Source organism: Anas platyrhynchos, chromosome 4 (assembly GCF_047663525.1).
Source record: "Anas platyrhynchos isolate ZD024472 breed Pekin duck chromosome 4, IASCAAS_PekinDuck_T2T, whole genome shotgun sequence".
Taxonomy (NCBI): Eukaryota; Metazoa; Chordata; class Aves; order Anseriformes; family Anatidae; genus Anas; species Anas platyrhynchos.
The window spans coordinates 67,885,950-67,902,074 of record NC_092590.1 but is presented as its reverse complement, the minus strand read 5'-3'; the positions used below and the strand labels follow the sequence as shown (position 1 = coordinate 67,902,074).

Below are 16,125 nucleotides of genomic sequence, written 5' to 3'. Positions count from 1 at the left end.
CGGCCTGAATGGGAAGGACAATTACTAACCACTGAAACAGCCGTAAGAACTGCGGAAAAGGTTGGACTCACTATACTCGAGTGAAGGCATCCGTCGACGCTAGTACCTGGGAAGCTGTTCCTACGAAAGACTTGTTGGAAGTTGAAATTGAAGAGAAAAATCTCATAGTGGACTCTGAGCAGGATAAGAGCTTACAATTGTAAACTAACCTTTTATTTTCACAGGTAACTAACGACTGTGACTTGTGATTGAGAGAAAGAACAGACCTATAGTGAATTGCAGTGCTCCCAAGGGGGGGGTTGTTATAGTAGTAGTGTACATCTTATTTTTTGTATCGATAATTATTTGGAAACCTAAGGTTTAAAAATAATGACAGGGAAAAATAGATTACTAATTTTGTTTTTAGTGATTCTAGGCCTCAGAGAAGGCCTCGGTCAATTGGCAACTTGGAAAAGGCATGACCAGATAATAGCAAAAATGGGATACCCCATCAAAATATGGGTGACTGTGACAGAGGGTTATATACCACAATCTGTCACGTTTGATGTTTGTGAGGTGTTAGCTTGTGGAGATTTAAATGCCCAACGACAATTGAGCAGAGAGAACAAATAACTGGGAGAGACCCAACAGCCAGATTGAGAACAGCTGTATGGAAACAATCCTCTATTGCCATCAGAGAAAGGGAGAAACTCAAGGAGAAAACAGGAGAGAAAACAGGAGGCCCTCTGAAATGTGTCAGCTCAAACGAGGTATGGGGATGTGAATGCCTGGATAGAATGGGTCAAATATACCGTCCAGAGTCTCAACTGTAGCTACTGCTATGCTTGTGCCTCGGGATGACCGATTGCCCAGATAGTGCCCTTCCCATGGGGGTGGACCAAAGACTCCCAAGAGATGCGAGGTATGATTGCATTGTACCAAGAAAAGACTGCCTGGGGAAATGAGGCCTGTAAGTCTCTCTTTGCTGTTTCTTGCATGATAACAATATCACGGTTCCCCCTGCATTCTCTACAGCTATAGGTAACCATACAGCTTGCCTCTCACGGCAGGGTGTGAGTGCTACCGGCATCTGGGAGAATTTGCCTTGTGCTACCAAGGACTTGATGGGAAACTGCTCAAGACTAGAGATCCCCAGGGCAGATCTCTGGTGGTACGGTGGAGGGAAGATCTTACGGTCCACCCTACCATCTAATTGGGAAGGCACTTGAGCACTTGTTCAATTAGCTATACCCTTCACCCTGGCATTTGAAAGAGAAACATCACAAATACCCAGAAGTAAAAGAGGCTTAGGAATATCATTTGATGATAGAGTATATATAGATTCTATTGGGGTACCTAGAGGAGTTCCAGATGAACATAAAGCCAGAAATCAAATTGCTGCAGGGTTTGAGTCACTGTTCTGGTGGGTAACAATCAATAAAAATGTGGATTGGATTAATTATTTCTATTATAATCAGCAGAGATTCATCAATTATACCAAGGATGCGATGAGAGGAATCGCTGAACAACTAGATGCCATCAGCAAAATGGCTTGGGAAAACAGGATAGCATTAGATATGATGCTCGCAGAGGAAGGAGGTGTGTTTGTGTGTGTAATACTGAGCAACCATTGTTGCACTCTTATACCCAACAATAGTGTCCCAGATGGCTCGGTAACAAGAGCATTGCAAGGGCTTACCACCCTTGCCAGTGAATTGGCAGAAAAAAAAAAAAAAAAAAAAAAATAGGCATATTTGCAACATTGATCGTAGTTGTAGGAGTTTTGACAGCCATTGGTTGCTGCATTATCCCCTGTGTAAGAGGACTAGTACAGTGGTTAACTGAAACCGCACTATTGAAACAAATGACCATGGAGCTACCACCTTACTCAGATAAGGAGATAGTGAGGAGATGGAAAGCAAAGAAGAAGAAGTCTATCAAATTGCACCTTAGAGAAAGGTTTTGCAAAAATCAACAGTTTATAAAAAAAAAGAAAAGGGGGGAATTGTGGGAATAGAAATGTTGTTTTTGCAGAGTTACATTGTTTAGAAGGAGGGAATGTGGTACTGAGATATGCTTACAGTGATAAGAAAGTTTAGCAGGCGACCTAGTAAAATGCAGACAACCAGTCTCCTTAGGACAATTAGGTGAAAATCACGGTGTTAAGTCGAGTCAGATAAGTGAAGAAACATTACCACTTCAAACAGTAAAAATGTCAAAAGAAATTTGAAATTTAACAGGCCGGCAACTGAAGGCCATGCATTGTTTGTGAAGCATCAGATAGATTGTGAACCTGGATTACCCACTCAGTGGGGAAACAGGGGAGGGTCCTGCCATCAAAAGGTATATAAACTGTGTTTTGGAACTAGTAGATGCGCTCTCTCCTGCTTGTGGGGCGCCCGCCATTGCAATCGCGAATAAATTACTACTTCACTGAGATCCTCGCCTGAGCCTAAGTTATTGGCTACGGAGTGTTTCTCACAATGCCCAACGGGCTGACCCCTGCAAGTACAGATTGTTTCTTATTCATAAAGCGTGGCAGTTTGGGAAATAAAACTGTATTGAACATCATGTTGTAAATGGCCTGAACACAAGTCTGCAACAGGAAAGATACAGACAAAAAAGAAAGTTATTTTTCTTGGCCACCTTGGATCAGCTAACACAAACAGTATCATAAATACACCACCAGATATAATGCAGCTGGGAATACAGGAGAAATGTTTAATAGGAGGAAAGCAATCAAGGCACAAGCACCAAGAATGTACTGGAATGTATTTTCTAAAGCTGGTAGGGTGCGCTGCCATCCTTCAGTACGCCTGTATTTACACAAGTTATCACGTGCTTCAATATCACAAGGGTACGGTTACCTTGAATCCCACAGCAGGAACAGATTATCATATTAAAAGATAAGGCCAAGGTGTTTAGGTACAGAAATCACACAATGCAGTAAACGCTGATGTCAAAGCTAAGGAGTAAGAGTAACTACACTTCTACAAACCCAACTTAGCTTCCCCCACCCTGTGACATAAAATAAAATCAGATAAAGATGTAGGGGAAACAGGAAGGGAAACACAAACCTACTGACATCCCACCCTCTTTTTTTTTTTTTTTTTTTTTCCCCCAAAGCAAGAAATCATAATTCTGTGGGGTAATTTTCTGGATCAACACCAAAGATTTGCTTTGTCTTCACAACTAACTCACTCCAATGCAGTTATGAAGCTCTCCAGTTCATCACTGAAGTTCTAATGCTACTTAAGGATTTATAAGCTAATTAGAGTGTTAATCAGCAAATTCAGCTACACTGTTACTGCTACAAGTGCCAGTGCTGGGAAAAAGAGACTGTCATAACAGCTTGAAAGAAAGCTCTCTCCTCACCCCACCCCAAGGTCATATGTGACAGCCTGAGCTGATGACCTTACAGGATCGTTTGAGACAGCTGCCACAGAAAAAAAGGTAAGGAGAGACAGATGCGAGGTTGTGCATGTTTTTTGTTTCTTTTAACTCAAAACGAAGAAATTTCAAGCAAGTTCTAAAATATATCTGAAATTTAAAAGGTTTTGAAGGAAAACATGACAAATAACACCACCAAAACCACTGCAAGCAAGAAATGATAGGCAACAAGACAGGTTGGTTGCTCTTGCTGAGAGGTTGTCACTACTTACAAAGCAAACAAACTAAATCCAGGACTACAAACCTCCAACCCATCATCTGCAGAGAGAACTCGAACTTCCAGCACTGGGCACAGCTGAGAGCCACACCTGTGTGACAGCTCTGTGCACATTTAAATGCCCTTTTGCAAGGAAAAGGCTTTCAGCACAGCTCATTAGAAGTGCAAAAAGAAGACAATTAGAAGACCAGGAGGGAGCTTTCTTTCCCTATCTACTCACACTAGAGGTTTCTAGCAAATGTCTATGCAGACACCAATCCTCCCATTCTCCTTTGAAGGATTTTAAGAAGGGCAGCAAGCCACAATACATCTTTATCTTCAGAGCAAAATAAAGATGAATTGGGATGATAAAGTATAATAACCCTCAGCTGGAAGCGCTGCTCTAAGCCTGAGTTGATCTCACATCCTTGCTTTGAATCAATTCATTAATACAATCTCTCTTCCCTTTAGAGGGAGCATCTTACTAAGTAATCTCTTCTACTGCTTATCTAGCAGATGGCATGGTGCTTGTTCAGCTCACCCTTCCCTCTGTCTGCATGATTTCCAGGGCACCAGGCATCTCTTCCTCTTTGCACCATCAGTGATTTCCAGTTGTTGTTTTAATTTTTAAAAATTTAAATGAAAGGACCGTACACGGTCAACATACATTCCCCACTCTGAACAGAGCAACTCACACTTTACTCCACCTTTTTGTCTTTTCCTTCTCCCTGCCTACACCTAAGTCCTGATGTTTTGCTGGTATCCATGCTCTTCATGCACTCTCCACCCGCTCCAAGCAGCACCCAACCTTCCAAAAAACAGAGCATTATCAGGAGCAGCAAACTGTCCCAATCCGATGTAAAACTGTAACCTACAACCTGTTCTTCTTTTGACTGAGGACACCCCACCCAGTATTGGTAAACCCTGATCTGTCCCAGACAAGAACAAGGTAAAGGTAAGCCACAACGCAGCTGAGCTGGGGTGAGAGGAGCAGAAGGGATGCTGCCCCATTTGCAGATCATTTTAGAAGACTTAGAGAAAAAAAAAAAATAATGTAAAATGTTCTTTAGTCCAGTGTACGCAGAACTGTGCAATAAATCAGAACATCATCATAGAGTTGTGATAAAAACCACTACTTGGGTGCAAGGAAGGGGATGATTTTTGCCATACATATCGGCACAAATAATTCACAGCAAAAACTTTTATTTGACTGCTACTGTAACACAAGGATTTCTTTTCCTCCTGTGCTTAGCTCCCTAAGATTTTAAAGTCCCAAGCAGCCTCAACCCTGAACAAATATAACTCACCAAAAACTTCAGCTCTGAAGGTAGTATGTATAATGAGATTCTAGCTAATGGAAAATGCAGATTGACAAAGTCACAAAAATTCTTTATTAGTAAAAATAGAAACCCCATTTTCACTCCAAAGGAAAAAAAAAAAAAAAATCACAAATCCCAGTGTTCTTACATCTCTAAAACTAATTACAATTGTTCTAAGACACAAATTACTTAGCGATCTGAAATGTACAAAGGGTTGACATGCCTGGAAAGAAGATCACATGCTGATGATTATCTCAGCCTCGCTGTCTTCTTCATATCCACTAGAGCACCCCATCCTGATTTACAGCTGGGACATTAACAGGAATATCTGACAGGATGCATCACATCTGCTGCATGGTTAGCGTGGAGCCATGGGTTTCATTTGCATTCCTATTCAACGTGTGAACTATTTTACACTAAGTGTCTGCAGCTGCTTACTTTAGGAAAGCCAAGCACAGGTCACATTTCAAATACAAAATTACTTTTGTACCATTCCCTTAAAAGCACCATTTGGCACCAAATAAGTGTTTAACCTTGTTTTAATTGAGCTGTGGTGAGATGACAGGAGAGATTTTAATTCTAACTTCTGAGTAAGTGTTTATATACCTACAAGGAGCACCCTGCGATACAAGAGACAGAAAATTCTTCCCCATGACCGGACTGCACCGCTGCTGTGTACTGACTGACCTGCCCAGCTGCTTCTTTCATGGGGAAGGGTGGAAGGTGATACTAATAGCTGCGTTCAGCAGTGTCACAAAAACCTTACTTCTGAGTAAAACCTGAGAATCACTTCACTTGGGTTCTATAAACACTGTTGAAATGAAGTTACTTAAACTTTAAAAGCCTTAATAGGCCATAATGTTTCTAGGCATCACTACCAAAGCAGAAAGTTTATCTATTTCTGTCTAATTCTTTCAAAAAAGACATGAGGTCTGGAGGTCTGCACATATACCTGCCAGCAGCTAATGCCTCACAAAGATTCCATAGTGCCATTTCACAAGCCTTCAGGTCTTCCATTTTCTCCGTTTCAGCCATGGTTCGTCTCTCTCAAAGTCAGTAGTAACTTACACCAAGTCTCCTCCCAAAAATTCATCCCTCCCCACCTCTCCCCCTGAATTTATCCACCAAGAGGAGCACAGACAGCGCTGTCATGGTTTGTGCTCCTGATCTGGTCCAGATCTCAGACACTGCTGTAAACCTCCTCCGTGAAGTCCTCTCTAGCCAGGCAAACTCTGCACTGGGCCCCCTGAAATACCTCTGAGGTTCAGTGCTGCCAGAGTCAAGGAACTGTTGGATGTGGTGCTTAGGGAAATGGTTCAGTGGGTGATACTGGTGGGAGGGGGATGGTTGGACCAGATGACCTTGGAGGTATTTTACAACCTTAGAGCTTCTCTGATCACTGAAACAACAGGAAAAAAGGCTGGGATCCCTCAGAGCAGTGGTCTGAGGGCAGCCAGTGAGGTGGGCACACAGAAACCCAGTGACACCTGCCAGGCGCACACACAGGTGTTTTCCCCAGATCTCCAAGACACACCGGTTGACTGAAATAAAAGGGTAGAGGAGTTTAGGGCTTAGGAATGTCCTGATTAAAGTATTTGGAGCCTCATGGAAATCTGGCATTGATCCTTTTTAACTGTTTTGCTGGTGATATTTTCACATGGCTCCTCAGACAAACTTCTAAAGACCACACTAGGTGAGCCACTGGCACACAGCACATAACAATAGTTAGGAGCAAAAGGCAAGGAAGATGGCATGTGCTGCTCTGTGGCAGATTTCTTGAACACTGACCTAGGACAGCAGTTACTTTTGCAAGTACACTTGTGTTTTAATGGCTTGCTTACTCTTAGAAAGACTGATGCTGCAAAGAAACCAGCCTGAGAATCACCTAGAGGCAGACACTGACCCAACACACGCACACCCCGATCCTATTTGTTACCAGCTTTTACCCAAAATGATTGCAATAGCAAGTAACTTCTTGTTATGAGTGTTAAAAAAGCATACAGCATTTCCTGCTCTCACAAAGCATGCTCACATTCAGATGTCAATTAGTCTTCCCATTAAGAAGGTTATTTTCAGAAGACAAAGCAATTAGAGCAGTCATGTGAGTGAACAACTGGAAGAACTTACCAGCCTCTCCAAGAGAGCAGATGAAAGATAAGGGCAGTGAAGACAGTTCAGAAGGTTCAGACTTTGTAGGACAAAATTATCTTCAAAAACAATTTCAAATCAGTATCGGGCTTGCACGGGTTCTTAAGAGGCAGGAAAGAAACAGAGGCAAACCAGAGTTCCTTCAGCTTATTTTGGAGGAAGATCCTGAAATTTCCTGATAACTTGAGCCCCTCGGTCTACGCAAAGGCAGTCAAACCGGAGCGCGTAACGGGCTTTCTAAAGAGCTGGGCAGTAAGGAGATACCAGCCGTGAGAGCTAGGTAAACCCACATGTTGAGCACACAAGCACAGTGTAAAAAGAGATGTCTCCAGAGAGGTTATTCCGCAAGGCATCCAGAAACCTACATTGAAATAGGGCATTTTAAGTAATGCACAGCACCTATGAAGCAAGAAGTATATTAACAGAAATGTTATTAACTATTTGTTGCAGAGTGAGGAAAAGTGCTCAGCCATCTTTCCAGGCACGGCACAAACTCAATTAATGCTGTTTGGGAAACACTCACAACATTACGGAATTTAGGCAATAGGTTTAATATTTGTTTTCTTCTCATCTTTCAGTAACCTTTTGTTTTCTTGCTAATTATATCCAATGTAATTCACCCTTGATTAATTGGGGAAAAAAATTCTCACCTCTAGAAGTTTGCATTCTAGCCACTCCAATAACTTCCAGAGGCAGAGAAAATAAAAAACTACTCTGAAAAATCAGCAACACATTGTAATCACAATTTTGGTTACCTGGTCAACGAGGAACAAGGCTCTTACACACACAGCTCATGATGACTAGGGAACTGAAGGACAGGAGAAAAAGATCTTATAAAGAAACTACTCAAAAGGCCCTGAGGGGCCCTAAATCTACATTCTTAGGAGCATGTATGTCAGCAGCTGGTACCCATGACCAGGTAACACTGGTTTCTGGAAATAACTTCACTCAAGGCAGTCACTGTTGGCTCTCACATTCAACCTTCCCCACCAGAGATCGCCTCTCCATCATGGTAGGTTTTGCAAACCTGAACTATTCAAAATATAAAGCATCATCCCAAAATATCCCAGTATTTTGGCTATAGCAAAGAATCTCTGACAAGTTAAAAGTCAGACCTTGAGTAAGATTCCAAAAATCACATAAAAAAGCCAGATGTGAAGAAATTTACCTCAGAGATACCAAAGGTCAAGGTGAAGGAAGAACAATGCTCGGCTTATGGATAACAACAACCCAACAGAAGTAGAGCCAGGCAGCCTAGAAGTAGGCCTCCCTGACAAATGTTTTTATAAATCCCTATCAAATTTTATAAATGAAGTTTTCCAACCATCAACCCTCTAGCGCACCTGGTCTGTTCTGTAAGAACCAAGAATAACAGCACTTCACCTTTCATAAGGCAACAGATACCTGCAGGTTTGAAAAAAAAAAAAACTGAGGGAGACACTAATACAATTCAAGTTTGCACTACAGGAGAGCTGAAAGCTTGCAATGGGGTAATTTGGAAATCTCTCATTAGATTTCCAGGGGAAAAAGAAAAAGCAGGGTTTAAACTATTTATCTAGGGGACTACAATGCCCTACGTTTACCTTTTTCTCTTAGAGGGTACCCTCAGTTCAGAAGAACACAAAGCAGAGCTGCCCGTACTCAAGTGCCAAAGACAAGGAAAGATAAGTGAGGCTAATCCTGAGTGTTTAGCAGTAAAGACCAGCTGGAGCAACCCAAGAACTATTTTGCACGTGGATGATGTGCAGCGCTGGTTTACCAGGCAAATTCTGGGGACTTCTCAGAAACACGAGCTCCTGCAAGTTGGAACTCCCATACAGAAAAGCAACATTTGGGTCCAAGTTCAAACCATTCGATTCAATCAGCTCCGCATAATAGTTCTTTTCTAGTTGGCAAAATTCCCAGGTATTCCAGTGTTATCAGAACAACCCAAACTTCTATACCCAGAGACTGAAAGCAGATTGCATCACTGAGCTAAAGTACTATTAGCACACAAATCAAAACCTGAGTGAATGCATGAAATGCCACCCTAAGCAAGAACTGAACCTGAGTCAGCAGTAAGACCTCTCAGCAGCAAAGACTGAGCACAGTCCAGGTTCTGCTAGTAGATCAAGAAGAAAAATGATTTCAAAGCTCTGCTTGTTATCCATGAAAATATCCGCATCCAGTTTGGGGGCCTGGACTAAAATATGGATCAATATCTGGAGAAAGTCCAGCAGATGACCACTTTGGTGGCTGAGTGATGAAGGCTACAAAACAGGGATGCTGAGAGGTTCAGCCTGGATGACCCTTCTCTGAGATGCACACAGGCAACGTAGCAAGACACTGCAAGGTCAACTCCATCTGGATAAAAGGAAGGAAAAACCACCGTTGTAGTGGCTAAGTCCTGACCCACATATTCCAACAGGCTGTAGTAACTCGAGGGTTGAACGTACTCAGAGCTGACAGGACAAGGCTCTGAGCAGCACGAGCTGCTGCAGAAGTCAGCCCTGTGCTGAGCAGGAGGTTACACCAGAGGGCTCCAGAAGTCCCTTTGGACCTAAACTGCTCTGTGATTCTGTTTTGGGAATGCTACAGCTCAGGAAGGGAAGTCTGAGCACTACATCTTACCTCACAGTTGGTACCAGGTCTTGCATTTATCCTGCCAGCTGTCAGGGCAAGGTGTGAATTATGATTTATCTACTGTATTTTTTTTAGTATTCTTACAGCATGGCTTGAAAACTTTTAAGGTACTTTCCTTAATAACAATGGGAAGATGCTTAGTACGGATACCTCCGTAAAGCATCGATGTAATAATGCCTGAATTGAGACCGACAGTTCACAAATAAGAATTTATTTTTTTTTCTTGGCTTGCCATGTCAGCAAACCCAGTATTTAACAGAACGCAGACTACCCAGAGCGAGGCATAACACCACCTACCCCTGCTCCAGAAAGCCCACGGTCTCCATATACTATTTCTTTTCAAAAAAGCCTCCATCCATCCACAGAATTTTGTTAAAAGACCATTTCTTGTTTGAACTTTGAGATGTGTAAAAGCAAATGCCGACTCCAAGTTTCCCACAGAATATATATAGCACTGGTATTGGAAGGGGAACTGTATTCAAAAACTAGTTATTCAATTATCCCTCCTTAACTATTTTGAGAGGGAAGTTCTCAGTAGACACCTATTCCATCTAGTTTTACCTCACTTACCGCATTTTTCAGGATCCCTAAGCATACACGTAACATGTTCTTGCAATGTTGTCCCTAAATTAAGTACTCCTTAAGTTCAGGGTAATGTTGCTGTTTGTTTTTTCTTTAATGATTTCTAAATTTGTGGTAACTTACAACAGTTGACATTACCGATAAGGAAGTGAGGAAACAAAAAGTCAGCTGAACATTAAACGTTGTTTTGATTAGATATCTGGGAGCGTCACATGGCAGTGACTGTGCTGATAGTCTCCTTCGTCCCCGAAGCGTCACTTCCAGTCCTTGCAGCTCCTTTAGCACCGGGAAACATGAGGAAAGCTCACGCAGAGCAGCCTGAGGATACAAAGTCCGTCCAACCCACTAATTCACAAACCATTCCCACAGACGAAGAATCAAAACGAAAGCAGGCTTATTCCATCCATCTGAATTTGTTCCTGAAGTCTTGTATACACCTATCAATATCAACTTAAGTCTCACTCTTCAAAAACAAACGTGGAGTTGTACAACTGGAAGCATTCAGAAAGGCAGCCTTACACAGAGGATAAGGAGTAAAAAAACATTATAGCTGAATGCTACAAGAGACATGAAACACTCCCACATGCTACAAATCGCTAGCCAGTGTGAGATTTGTGTAATTCTTCCCACCAGCCACTAAAAAAGAAACATTCACATTTGACTTTATCTTAAATAATAATTGGATCGCCCTCGCTTATTGTGCCATTAGTGAGAAATAAGAACAAGCCAAAGGACCGCTGTGCAAATTTTCATTTAACTTCCATAATGAACAAAGAATACCAGCAAGCCTCTTAGCTTTGCTGCTGAGTATCTGAAAACTCTTTCCCACAACCAGGAGTTCAAATAAAGAAGATGTTATCTCCAAAAGCAACTTGCATTTATTCTGAAGAACAGCCCCTCAGGTCAGGTTTAATGCAAAGTTTAAAGGAGGAGTAACACAACAGTAAGTCTAAATGGAAGTTACATTATTGCATGCATAAGAAGGGAATAAAAGGGATTAAAATTAATGTGGACAGTTCAACGCCTTGTGGAAAACAGGCCACATGACAAAGCTCCTAACTGCACACAGTGCATTAGAGGACAGGAGCTCTGAAAACTATACCACGGTTTTCAACCACGTTCATCTTCTTTACCAGAAGTAAAGGTCACTGTTGCAGAACTTCGCACCTACAAAAGATTCACTGTAAGGGTATTTATTTCAGGACATTTCTGTAACTTGTTTGTCCTACAGAGATACAACAGTAAATGCAGGCTAGGGGTCGACCGCTATCATTTTGTGTCATGCAGACAAAGCAGCTTCCAAGTAAGGGCACCCAACACCAATTGTGAAGGCTGACACCTCTCCCTGGACAATCACATCTCAACCTTTTCAGATCCCCATTGCTGACACCAGTTAGCTCAGAAGACACCCAGATAAAGCAGTGGGGAGGGACAGAACTGCCACCAAAGTCCTCTGCTGCCTCTAGCTGAAGGGCAAGCCTCCAGGGCCAGGCAGATCTCAGCACCGGTGAGCCTCAGCCTGCCCACGCAGGCTCCCTCCATCCCGAGCCAGGTTTCTGCAGCTCTTCCTTGCAACTTCTGGGCAGCTCTACCTGCAGCTCAGTGATTTTCTGTGCATTTGTATTTAAAAGCTGTGTACACACACCCTTCCCCGCCAGCTCCTTCTGTTCCTCCTCCTACGCACTTCAGTCCTGCTCCTCAGATGGTCCCCTCATGAACAGCCTCTAGTCTAATAGTCTTCATTTAACACAAAACACATCCAGAAGAGGAGACAACACCACATATAAAGTTTACAAGTTCAGATTACTCAATCAGAATCATTTTCATACTTTCTCTTACCTTCTGTGGTCAGTGAATATTTTTTATTTTTTTGGAAAGATGAAAGCGAGCAACCACCACTATGATGGTCCTTGTTGTTCTACCTTCCTTTTAACACTGAAATTAGAGCTGTACCATATGCTGTGCTCTCATTAAAAAAAAAAATGCCATTATGAAAGGGTCCTACTCATTAACACAAGGGACTGGTATTGACAGACCCAGTTCCTCAGGTTTAGAGCTCCCAATTTACATGACCAGTCACCTCAAAACATGTGTGCGTATGAGATGTATAAAATTCACATGATTTTAGAATTAATGCTGAAACCAGTACTTTACTGTCTTGAAATTTAAGCCCTTTTTCTTCGCAGACTACAAGGCCACAAGTTTGTGCTTCTGTGTATGGGATATAATGCCAATACTGCTACAGAAATTCTCTCTCAGAAATAAAGAAGTTCTTTGAAAATAGTAAAACATAATATTCCTCAAAGCTTTCTATTTTGTATAGCGCCTGTTCTCTGCAAAAAGTTTCCTGAGATCCTGCTACTTAGAATGTTTGGATCAAAAACTTCTAGGAGCAGCCTGAAAAGAAAGAGGGTGCAGGTTCCAGGAATCATAGAGAATATTCACAGCAGCGGACTAAGCACAGTGTTTAGGATTCCTGTATTCTGTTAAAAAGGAGCTGCATGGCTTGTCAGTTAACCAAACACAGTCCTAGAAAAACTCCGTGTGTAACTATAAAGAGCCTCACCCTCGCTGTCCAAAATGAGGAATGAAAAACACAGCTTGTGCAGTACAACCACAATGGTCCTGACTCAAAGCTGCTTTAAAAGCGAGCCTCTTAAAAGCCCGTTTCAGCAGTACTGTACCGCAGCCAAGTCCAAAGGTGGAATTCATTAACCTGTGCTCCCGGGGGTCACCTGGGCAAAGGCACAGACAAGGCACTGACTCCTCAGTCCCCCAGCCAATTATTTCTTAACGCTGTTTCTCAAACCAGGTTCCTTAATTTGAATGTAGGTAGGAAATTAATTCAAACTCATGCTTTATGCAAAGGACCCCTGGCCTTACAGGGCTGATCCAAGCACCCATGACCTGAAAACCACCCAGATGCCAGGTTTCTCTGTCAGCAGGCAGGATTATTGCTTCGGAAAGCTGCTGTAATGCTTCCTCACGTACTAACCTGGAGCCTAATGACAGCCGCTACCAGCGCGCCCAGCTGGTACCTGGGATGCCGTAGGCTCTCTCAGGAGGGCTGTGTGTGGACACGCAGGAACGCGGCCTCTCTTTCATTGCATCTCCCTGCCCCACCCAAGGAGGCATGTAACAACCCGAGGAAACCGCCAGACCTGTCAAAGTCTCCAACTGCTGAAGAAACAGCACTGAGGATCAGAAGTCCAGGAAACTTTCTCCATCGCAGTGCTTAAGGTAGGGCAGGTGAGCTCCATCCCTAGTGCCAGGATCGATGGACAGCCAGCAGGGCTCTTCTGGCCTCCATCTCCACTCTAACTTAGCTCCCAAGCACTGCCCCAGCTTGCTAACAGGACCCATATTGCCCCAGCTGACGGGGAGCACACCTCCTCACATGCACTGCATATGCAAACACACATATACAGGGAAAAAGAGATTTACAGAGTGCTAAGAGAGAATGTTACATCCTAAAGCAGATGCTCCCCTATGCATTTTCTTGACCCTGTGGAAGATTTACCTTCAGTGATATCTAAGCTCCTTCCATACATGTGACCAAGCACTGGAGGCCCCTCTTTTTTGTCACTATTATGTCTACTGGCAGCAGCAAATTTTAACTAACATATCCAGCACAACTTCAGTCTTGACAAGTTCGGAGAACCTAACACATGCTCCGCTGACAGCCAGGGTTCAACACAAGCACAGTTGCTGTTTCAAGAAGCGAAGTTGCTCCTTTTACCAAATGTCAACAACTTGGGCAAAACCTCAGCTGACTCATCGCAGCCCACAGCAGTTGAAATCTGCATCCCATCGCGCAGAGGAACTTCCAGAGACCCAAGGAAGGCTAAGAATGCCTCCTTTGTGCCCCACGGTCAGGTTGCTGGAAGGTGGAAAGGCTGCATCCGAGCCCCCGGTGCCTGTTCGTCCACCCTGCACAGAAGTGTGCACTGGGCAAGGCCAAAAGTCTGGCTTTCTCCTGCTATAAGTTCATCCTTGGTTTCTGAAAGGGAAGGCTTAGATGTTTAACATTCACTTTGTCCTTTCAGCACAAAGCCAGGTGCTGAAACCATGCTCCTCTCAGGGACTTGTTTTATACCTGTCACCTCAGCATTTTTATTTTTATTTTTTTTACGAACTACTCCAAGCAGCTCCTTTCTCAGCAAAGCACTTGTTCCAGATACCACTCCAAACGCTGCCTCCTCTTCCAACACCGTACACAAAGCTGGGTCACTCAGCTCGGAGGGAAGCCCGCTGGAAGGCAGCACTGCAGGGCCTGAGTTCATCTACCCAAGTGTTTGTTCAGCTCAGGAAGGCGAGGAGCCTAACAGCAGCAACAGGAACTCCACAGAGCTGGGACTGCAAAGATCATTAGAGGGTGCAAGTAGAACCATGGGGACGGCAGGTTGCAAATACCAGAAAAACTAGCAACAGCATGCTTTAGTCCTTAACTATGGAGGCAACATAAGCTGTATTTAGTATTCCCTGTGGGGCAGGAGGACACTCAGGAGTCCCCTGTGTGTTCAACACCTGTGAAACACCACCAGTTTGCATGACCTGAGATAACAGATGCACAGTATCCAGGTATGCAGGGTACAAGTACAGACAGCGAGCAGCCCTGTTTTGAAAACAGAGCAGAAAGCAGGTGTTAAAGGGATGGATATTAAAGGTCAGGTTACACAGAGAGCAGCTGGAACTTCAAAGCTGATAACCTAGTTTGAATTTAAGCCTCATATTCTCCTGCTGACATCACCTGGTGGCCAAGATGACCTGTCCCCCATTTATAAGGTAATAAGGATGTCCTTTGTTCTCTGGAATTCAATGCACCTGAAAACATTCAGGTTAAAAAGCTGTCTAGTTGAGTGCCACTGCTTCTGTAACACCACTGGAGAGCACAGCAGAACAGAATTTGGACAGATGGTTTTAGTTTCTTGGATGGGAAGAGTTGGGGAGTGGTTAAATGCCCTCCTTCATGCAGGGCCTAAGTGTTGCTGTTCCACGGCGCTCCCTCCAGGCTGAAGGACAGCATTTGTTAGAGTTAGCAGCTGTGCTACCAGAACGGGTAACAAAAGTTCACACTTTGAAGTGCCAAGAAACCTCTTGCTTCAGAATTGAGTCTGGTCCCATGGCAACACACAGACAGAGGTCCGCAAGAGCTTTAACACCTCAAACAGGACTGATAAGTGGAGCTCGCTGCAGGGTTTTCTACTGTAACTTCAACCTAAGCATGAAAATCAATGACAGCTTCAGCCAGTTTTAGTGAATCTAAAGGAACTGCTTTTCTTGAGCTTTGCAATTAAGGCAGCCTTTCAAAGAGTGACGTTTGCCAATTCTGTAAGCATTTTATCGCCTCTTCGTCTCACGCAAAACACAAGTTTGAGGAAAAAGTGATTAACTGAAGAAAATGTGTTCAAAACAGGTTAGACACAGCCAACACTGCTTAATGTCTTCGGTTTACTTCTGGAATCATTCCTCTGAAATATAACATACTTCAGACATTATGTCCTAAAAATAAGAGGCATTTGCAAGGCCTTAAACAAACAAACAAAAGCAGAACAGCTCTTTTCCTCAATCACCATTTTGATTTACCTAAGGAGCATCCGCATTTAACACGCTATCATTCATACTAAAGCCATGTTTAGCAGGTCACGTACCTGCTTTGAGCGGTCAGTGATCTCATTTCAACAACTGAGTGCCAGAATTCCCCATCAGGTGTTCCCACTCCACACCAGACCAAAGGAAACAAGGTATTAACAAAACTGCCACTGAGGTTGGGAAGAATCACAGCAGTCAGGATGTTTGACAAGCATTTGTGTTTTGAACTTCATGTGC

General features: G+C 43.2%; 1 protein-coding gene across 2 annotated transcripts in view; it reads right to left on the bottom strand.

The window, feature by feature from the left end:
* TBC1D14 (TBC1 domain family member 14) overlaps positions 1–16,125 on the bottom strand; it is a 79,566-nt gene that overhangs the window by 56,852 nt on the left and 6,589 nt on the right. The window lies entirely within an intron of this gene.